Raw genomic sequence first — 9,539 nt, 5'->3', positions numbered from 1 at the left:
CTGTAATATCTTCTGTTGTAGGCAGGAATTGCAAATTTTCTTTATGAAACCCCCACCTATATACAAGGAAAATAAATCTAGGAAATCAGTAATATCGATGATAAGCATGCTGGCCACAACTGACTGATTTTTTTCTCTATGTGTTAAATATTTCACTGCATTTTCTCAGACCTAACTCAAAACTTCTTGAAGCTTCTTGTAACTTCTCAACATGAGAAGGGCCAGCCCCACCCATCACACACAAACGCTAACTCCCAGTGCAGCCCCTGCCACCTCCACGTGTGCTGGGAAGCCACATGCAGGCATGCATTCATTTCTTCATTCATTCTCTCACTGCGCAGTTACTCAGGTCTTACTCTGTGCTGTACTTTCCAGCATGTTGGAGGTTTTCCCAGGTATTGGAGGAAACCATTGTGAACAAGACCAACAGCAAAATCAGCCCGTGGGTTCTCGACCCCATAGGTAGAAAGAGAAATGAGAACTTCTAAGAGGGCTAGCAAGAAAAAACACAGGGGCGGGCGGGACTGGGGAGGGAGGCAGGAGAGGGAGTCTCTGACTTTGAAGCACATCTTTTCAAGGTGACTTTTCCTTCTACCATTCCTTCACTCCTTGATGCAAAACATTTATTGAGCACCTATTATATACTGGGCATTTGGCCTTCGGATAAAGCAGTGACTGAAAGAGGCCAGAATGCCTGCCCTCTGGGAGCTTACATTCCAGTGGGTGGAAACAGAAGAAAAGGACTAGTAGAGAAACTATGTCACGTGGGATATTATGGTGGGTCCTTATCCTGAGGTGACAGTTGAACAAGCCAAAGGGAGAGTGAGTGGGGGAAGATCCTTCCAGGGAGAGGGAACAAAACTGCCAAGGAGCTCTAGGTAGAGCCCAAAGGGTACTGAGATAAGACCTAAGTGATGAGAAGGAATCAGCCAGGCAGAGCCAGAGCAGAGGGTGCCAGGCCAAGGGAGCAGCAGGGGAAGGCTGGGTGTGATCAAGGAGCAGAGGGGATATTTCATACCTCCATGTCTTGGCAGATGCTGTTCCCTGGTGGGAATGCCCTTCCCACCCTCTTCTTAGAAATTAGAAAAGGAGCGCTCATTCGTTAAGGCTCACTCCTCCTATGATCAGTTGTCTTCTCCCCCTGGGCAGAAAGACTTGCTCCCTCTTCAGAGTTTCATTGTTAACTGAGCCTCCGTCACATTAAACAGGAGTTAATCTAGTAGGAAAGACAGTATTCTATTTTTTAAAATTTTTTATTTAGATTCAGTTAGCCAACATAGAGCACATCATTAGTTTCAGAAAGACAGTATTTTAAAATTCTCAGCAAGCACTCAGCGCTGGGCTGAGCTTGGTCGGTGTTCAGTAAATAGAATGAGTGTTTGTTGACTGGCTGGCTGGTGGGTGGTGGGCCATCTCCGAGGACTGACTGCAGGCAGCTCAAAAGGAACACTTGGTTTAGCCTCAGCCCCTGCTCTGGGCACGACGGCTTCTGAGACCATCTTCTCCTGAGGCTGGGTTGGGCAGAGAGCAGCCAGGATGCCTGCATTTTCCCCTCTTTGAACCTGCCACACACAGGGAGCAGCCGGAGGAAAGGCGGCAGGTGCAGGGTGTGGGGAGGGTTCTCTCCCGGCTCAGACGGCAGCGCTCCCCCACCTCTGATCCTTGCTTTTGTCCTGACCTCATTCAAGGGCTCTCTGCCTGTGCTGGTTCTTCCATCCCTCAGCGCTCCAGCTCCTCTCCCTTCTCTGCCTTCCAGTGACATCTGCTTCCTAATGCGCAGAGAAGGCTAAAGCCTTCGGGAGAATCCCACAGGCTCCCCCACCCCATCATGTGAGCTCTATGCCTCAGTTCCCCTTCTCTGCTGCTACTGAGTGGGTCTTGCCTACCAAGGGTAACCGTCCCACCGGACACCCCATTCCCTACCACACTGTTCAGCAGCTCTGGCCATTCTCCCCTCTCTGCTGCAACCTTGTCACCATCACACAAGCGTGTTCTTGCTTCTTCTTCTTTTTTTAAAGATTTTATTTATTTATTTGACAGACAGAGCTCACAAGTAGGCAGAGAGGCAGGCAGAGAGAGAGGGGGAAGCAGGCTCCCCATTGAGCAGAGAGCCCGATGCGGGACTCGATCCCAGGACCCTGGGATCATGACCTGAGCCGAAGGCAGAGGCTTTAACCCACTGAGCCACCCAGGCGCCCCATTGCTTCTTCTATCTTAAAGGAAAAGATCCTCTCTCCACCTCACTGCCCTTGAGGTGTTGCCCATCCTCTCATTCTCTCTACAGCAGGCACTTTCAAAGGCTGTGTGGATTGCTTATCTCCAGCTCTCCCTCTGATGCCCGCCCCCACTGCCATGCAGCTGTGAGCCCCACCCCCACAGTTCCGTATGGGCCCCCCCACCCCCCACCCCCATCTGCTTGCTGTCACTCTCACTTGTGCCTGACAAATGTGAACCTCCCTTCTGCCTGGTACACATACCCCACATTCTCTTGGTTTTGCCTGGCTGGTTCCTCATTGCCAACATCAACACATTAATGAACCCCCAGCATGCAGGCTTTAGATAAAAAAAATTTTTTTTAAATAATTATATATATATATGTGTGTGTGTGTGTATATATATATATATATACACATACACACACCCTCATTCCCTTGATTATCTCATTTAATCTCCTAGATTTAAATGCTATCGCTTACACACATACAAGTAAATGTCTACTTCATAAACTTCACAAGAAAAAATCCACTTCCACAAGCAAGAGTTCTGTTTTCACAACCTTCCCTACCTAGGAAGGAGTTAGAACAAAGTCCTGTGGGCAGTTAAGGATTGCCCCTCCAGTGAGGGAGGGTTTCCCAGCTGGGGGCTAGTAAATGTTTAACAACCAGCTTTCTCCAAAAGCCCTGATTTGGACGGTTTGTCAATGACTGTGGTACAAACACCTGCACCGTGGCTGATCTTCACGGAGATTCTAACAACCAGCTCACAAATCATCAGCTCCCGTGAGGTGGTAGGAGCCAGCTCTGGCCCTGTCCTGGTTTTAGCCCAAACTCCTTCATCGCACCATTTGACCTATTCTCCTGAAGAATGAGTAGGAAGGGGACATACACCCAGTCACTGTGACAACACCTTGTGTGTATTATTTAAGACTGGTATTAATTAGGGGTGACTGGGTGGCTTGGTCGGTTAAGTGGCTACCTTCTGCTCAGGTAATGATCCCAGGTTGTGGGATGGGGAGAGCAGGGAGCCTGCTTCTCTCTCTCTCTCTCTCCTTCTGCCATTCTCCCTGTGTTCTCTCTCTCTCTCTCTCTCTGTCAAATTAAAAAAAAAAAAAGACTGGAATTAGTTAGTATGTTGATTCCATTGCTTTAATTTAAAAAGACCCGAAATAACTTGTACACCAGTGTTCATGGAAGCATTATTCGCAATAGCAAACAGGTGGAAACAACCCAAGTGTCCACCAACAGATGAATGGGCAAATAATGGTATGTAGCCACAATGGAAGATTGTTCAGCCTTAAAAAGGAATGAAGTTCTGATGCAGGCTACAGTGGGGATGAGCCTTGAAAACTATGCTAAGTGGATAAGCCAGACACAAAAGGACGAACGTTGTGTGAGTCCACTTACATGAAGACCCAGAATAGTCAGACTCATAGACAGAAAGTAAAATGGTGGTTCCCAGGGGCTGGCAGTTGGGGGGACTGAGGAGTTCGTGATTCACAGGTACAGAGTTTCTGTTTGGGATGATGAAAAATTCTGGAAATGGATAGTGGTGATAGTGGCACAACAGGGGCAATGGACTTAATGCCACTGAACTGTTCACTTAAAAAGGCTTCCAATGGTAAATTTGATGTTCTATATATTTTACCACAGTAAAACAGTTTTAAAGAAGACTCAAAATAATAGAGGCTTACACACCATTTCTGTCACTCATGAAAGTCGGAATAGGTGGTGCTGCTGGCCACGGCTTCTGCTCCCTGAGTCCGAAGCCACGGCCACATGGGCTGTCCCCACCATCGTCCACACAGCTTCCGCTGCCTGGATCCCGACAGCACTTCAGCCAGCAAGAGGAGGGAACGTGGGGGCGGGGCCACGCTCCTTCCCTTTGCGAGTATGGGCTGGATCTTGCACATGAGACCTCCTCTTTTATCCCATTAATCAGAAGGTATTTATCTAACCGCAGCTGAGGCTGAGACATGTAGTCGTTCATCCAGACAGCTGTGTGTCCTGCTAAAATTTCTACACCCCATAAGAGGAGGAGAATGGATATCGGGATATAGTTAGTAATCCCTCTCAAAAGCCATAATAATCTTGTGCAGTTACCACTATTACCCCCATTTTAGAGAAGAAGAGTCTGAGGCTCAGAGTGATTAACTCACCCGAAACCTGAAATCCTGAAAAACCTGAAAACCCTGTTCTGTCTGGCTGGGAAGCCTGCGCCCTTTCCACTACACTACGCTCATTCCCTCTAAGGAGTGACGTTCATCTCATGTCCCCTCCAGAGATATTGCAAAGAAGAGCATGGGCTGGCTGGGGCAGGGGAGGGGAGCCACACAGACTCAGCCCTAGTGGCAGCTGGGATGGTGGCTGTGAAGTGACTTCGGGTTGCTAAATGGCTGTCCACATGGCACGTGCTGGAGTCGGCTCTTCCCTGGCCTGCAGGAACTGCTTATTCAATGTTCAGGAATTTTCTGTAATGGTTGTGTAAACACAACCATTCTAAAATCAAGTCATATACATTTACAATTAAATTATAGAAACAAAGCTAATACTCAGATGTGTCACTTCCTAGTTATTTCACTACGGTTTACTATTCTTTATGCTGTTGGGGTTATTTGTGCTGATGGTTCTCTGCGTGGTGGACGTGTGGTATAATGGAGAGCTGCTGCCCATTTCCTGCCCGTTCTGTGTCCAGTGACATCGCTCTGGTAACTTGATATCAGCCTTGGCGGGGCGGGGCATGTTAGTAACACAGCAATCAGCCAAGGTTACGATCAGAGCGTTTGGCCACTCACTGGCAGAGCACTGTGCCTACATGGAAAGGTGGTAACGATGGGGTCATGGGGAAGCAGCCTGCCGGACCCTGGTAGAGAAAGCACGCGCCTCCATCCCTCTGTCCCTTCCCTCCTGCATTCTGACTGCTCAGTAAAAACACCGGCAGAAGAAAACTTTCTTAACTGCCTTTTTTTTTTTTTTTTTTTTTTTTACAGCAGTTTCACGTTCATTTGAAGTTCAATTAGCTTTTGCCTCGCATAGTTGAATGCTCGGTTATTAGGCACGCGCACATTAAGGATTAGTATGTCTTCTTGGAAAATTGACCCCTTTATCATTATAAGGCCCTTCCGTATCCCCAGTAACTTTCCTTGCTTGGAATTCTGCTCTGTCTGAAATTAATGCACAACCACTCCAGCTCCCCTGATACGTGTTACATGGTATGTGCTTCTCCATCCATTTACTCTCTTTTTTTTTTTTTTTTTAAGATTTTATTTATTTATTTGACAGAGATCACAAGTAGACAGAGAGGCAGGCCGAGAGGTGGAGGGAAGCAGGCTCTCTGCTTAGCAGGGAGCCTGATGCGGGCTCGATCCCAGGACCCTGAGATCATGACCTGAGCCAAAGGCAGACACCTAACCCACTGAGCCACCCAGGCACCCTCCATCCATTTGCTCTTAATCTATGTGTGTCTTTATATCTAAAGTGGGTTTCTTGTGAGCAACATATAGTTGGGTCTGGTTTTTTGATTCACCCTGACAATCTCTGACTTTTAACTAGTGTACTGATGTTTAAAGTGATTTTTTTATATAGTTGGATTAATATCCATCATATTCACTACTGTTTTCTATTTGTTGTCCATGTTCTTTTTTTTTTTTTTTTAAAAGGCTTTCTTTTTTGACAGAAAGAGAGAGATCACAAGTAGGCAGAGAGGCAGGCAGAGATAGAGAGGAAGGGAAGCAGGCTCCCCACTGAGCAGAGAGCCTGATGCGGGGCTTGATCCCAGGACCCTGGGATCACGACCTGAGCCGAAGGCAGAGGCTTTAACCCACTGAGCCACCCAGGTGCTCTGTTGTCCATGTTCTATATTCTTATTTTTGCCTTCTACTCTTTTTCAGCCTTTTGTACTTTTAATTGAGTGTTTTATTATTCCATTTCCCTTCTTTGTCAGCATATCAGCTATACTTCCTTTCTTACCTTTTTATTGCCCTAGAGTTTGCAATGGACCTTTGCAGGTAATCCAAGTTCGTTTTCAAATAATACTACAGCACGTCACAGGTAGTGTGACCACCTTATGGCAATCATCATCTGATTTCCTCCTCCACCCCTTCTCTCCTTGCTGTCACTCATTTCTCTCATACATAAGCAGATACGTACATTAGCATACACTGTCAAATGCACCGTTGGTATTGTGTTGAGCAAATGCATCTATTAGATCAACTAAAAATTAAAAAAAAATAAAAGTTTTGGGGGCACCTGGGTGACTCAGTCAGTTAAGCATTCAGCGTTTGATTTCAGATCAGGTCTTGATCTCAGAGTTGTGAGATCCAGCCCCACATTGGGCTCCATGCTGGGTGTGGAGCCTACATTTTTGAAAAAGGGAAAAAGAAAAGTTTTTATTTTATTCCCATTACACATATGTTATACTGTCCTACAGTCCTTGGATATTCTGAACTTTTCTTTTCCCCCTAGGCCTTGTTCTCCTTTTCAGTTTTCAAGGACCCTATTTATTGATATATCCTCCAGCTCAGAAAGCCTTTCCTTAGCCGAGCCCAGTCTACTCGGAAGCCCACTGAAGCATTCTCGGTTTCTGTTAGTGTTCGATCTCCAGCAGTTCTTGGTTTTTTTGGTTCCTTCTCAGGATTTCCTTCCCTGCTGCCATTGCCCATCTGCTCTTACGTGCTGTCGACTTTATCCCCTGGAGCCCTCAGCATGCACATCCTAGCTGTTTTCAATTCTGGCCTGATCATTCCAACAGCACTGTCCTGTCTGGTTCTGACGCTTGCTCTGTCTCTGCAAATTGTAGTTTTGTCCTTCCGTGTGCCTTGTGCTTTCTTCTTCAAGCCAGAGATGAGGCGCTGGGTCAGAGGAACTGTAAACGGGCCTTTGGGGATGTTCCGGAAAGGTGTGGGGGAGGAAGCCTTCCCCCAGTGCCGAAAGTGAGTAGGGCTCAGTCTCCCAGTGAACGAGTACCCTTGGACTGTGGACCTCACTAGAGTTTCTCAGTTTATGCAACCCTCCCACTTAGGTGGAATGGATGACCAGAGTCGGCTGCAGCTGGGAATTGACCTTCCTCCAGATCACTCAGGCTCTAGTTAACTGGTTTTCCCTGAGACCAGGCCTTCAGGAAAGCAGAGTGCTTGGTGCATTGCAAAATGGTTCTTTTCCCTTCCTCTGCCAGGAGACTGAGATTTTTTTTTTTTTTTTTCAGATATTTATGGTGGGATCCAGGGGAGCCTCTGGAGGTAAGCCTTACATTACTGTAGGCCCCCCTTTCACTTGGGCCCCCTGGAGCGAGCTCAGCTGTGCACACTGCGCCCCAGCAATGGGCCAGTTGCAGTGGAAGTTTCCCCACCCCTGCACTCGCTCCTGCCACACCTTCCACTCCCAAGTCTCTGCTCAGGGAAGCTGGGACTCCCTGGATTCACCCATCTCCCCAGTCTCGGGACAGTGGTTGGCCTGTGTCCTCCTCTCTTTCAAGGGACTGGGAAGAGTTGTGGATCTCTGTGCCTGCAGCTCTTCACTTGTCGGGATGAAATGGCAACTTCAAGCTCCTCACATGTGGAGCTGAAACCCTAAATCTCTGCATGTTTAGAGGTGGAATTTCTGGTAAAGTGTTCAGGGCTCGATGGGGATAAATGATCTGGGCTGGTGTCCACATGCCTATTGCAGCTTTCTCAGGCGCCACTCATGGCTGCCTGAGCCCCCTGACGGCTTCCATTCTCACAAGTCACTGTGCAAGTCGAGGGCCCTCTTCCTCCACGGAGGCTGGAGGCCAGAGCCAGGAGGGAGGAGGGATGGGTGTGGACAAACGGCTGTCTGCCGTTTGAGTGGATAATGCCTGTTTCCCTCAGGTGATAATGTGGTGCCCCCTGCCCAGCCCCGGATTCATTATGTGATCTTCAGGCAGTTGGGGGCTGGAGGGTCAGGAGAGAAGACGGACAGCCAGGCAGATGCTGAAGGTAAACCTGAGCGTGATACAGCCGGGGCAAGAGGCTGCTGCTTCCCCAGGAATCCATGGTCAACACCTAAGAGCTTGGCTTCCGTCTTATCAAGACACACACACAAGCACCCACGCCTTCCCTTCAGAAGAGAGAAAACCAAAACAAAAACCAAAACCAGCAGTAAAAGATGGGGAGGCTCCTGCCTTGCTTTTCTGTGCTAAAAACAAAAGGAACATGGAGAAAACTTGACCTTGAATGAGAAGCTGAATTCCCTCAGCTCCAACCACAGCCTCCTTCTCTGCAAGGACGGTCTTCACTGTCCAGAGATGTGTTCTGGTTCTGCAAAGGCTCAGGATGGGCTGGCCATGTCCATGTTTGGCCCCAACCGTTAAGCCTTTATGCCCCTGGCTGGCTCAGGTGCCAAGTGCAGGCTGTGACCTTGGGCCAGGTAGATGCGAGGTGCTCCTGCCAGAGGTAGCCAGCCAAACGGCAACCCTTCATGTCTGCCACCCACCCAGCACCACTCTGAAGCCGTGTGAATGGCTAAAGTTCTCAGCCGGGCTTTATCCGCCTCTCCAAACCAAGAAGGGTGGAAACACTCGCTCCACCATTTCCAGCTCTGCGACCCGAACTCGTTCCCTTTTTTCTGACTCTAAGCCTCTGATTCCTTTTTTATAAAATGGAGTGTGAGGACTCCATGAGCTCAGGACTTGGGAACACTGAACAGATGTGGGTATCTCTGTCCCCTCCTGCCCCCGTCCCCACCTTCCAGGAGATGGCAAACCCTCTTCTCCTTCGTTCTCTACACCACACATTATTCACCCTCATTTCTCTCTCTCTTCCCCAGGGGTCAGGTTCCTGTCAGCGCTGTTGGCTGAAGGGACTCTTTTCAACGCATCTGTCCACTTCCAAAATTCCAGGATCAAGGTCTCTAAAAGAACAACAGCCAGCCCCACCTCAGCTATTCCCTGCTTCCCCAGTTAAATTCTCAATGGTGTCCTGGAGCTCCCAGGCTGCCTTAGCTCCCCTTTGCTGCTGTCCAAATGACCACAAGGTTAATAATAACTTAAAGCAACAGAAATCCACTGTTCTGGAGTTCAGAAATCCAAAATGGGCCTCTCTGAACTAAGATCAAAGTGCCCACTAGGCTACGCTCTTTTCCCCGAGGCTCAAGTGGAGAGTCAGTCTCCCGATGTTTTCCTGCTTTTCTGGGCCCATGGCCTCCTCCCATCTTCAACGCCAGCAATGTCCGATCAAGTGCTTTACACCTTCACATCCCTGTGACTTTGCCTCTCCTGCCTCCTCCCTTTTCCACATTTAAAGACCCTTGTGATTGTATTGGGCCCGCCTGGATACTCCAGGATACTCTCTTCCTATACTAAGGTCA

General features: G+C 48.3%; 1 long non-coding RNA gene across 1 annotated transcript; it reads right to left on the bottom strand.

The window, feature by feature from the left end:
- Positions 1 to 1,277: 1,277 nt before the first annotated feature.
- Positions 1,278 to 2,775, bottom strand: LOC116869827. The gene is made up of 3 exons (XR_004383113.1): positions 2,697 to 2,775; positions 2,478 to 2,553; positions 1,278 to 1,562 (listed from the first exon to the last, which is right to left on the bottom strand). It is a non-coding gene; the product is annotated as an uncharacterized LOC116869827 (long non-coding RNA).
- Positions 2,776 to 9,539: the final 6,764 nt, after the last annotated feature.

Source organism: Lontra canadensis, unplaced genomic scaffold (assembly GCF_010015895.1).
Source record: "Lontra canadensis isolate GAN:19392208 unplaced genomic scaffold, GSC_riverotter_1.0 scaffold20, whole genome shotgun sequence".
Classification (NCBI taxonomy): Eukaryota; Metazoa; Chordata; class Mammalia; order Carnivora; family Mustelidae; genus Lontra; species Lontra canadensis.
This window is presented reverse-complemented; position numbering and strand designations above follow the sequence as displayed.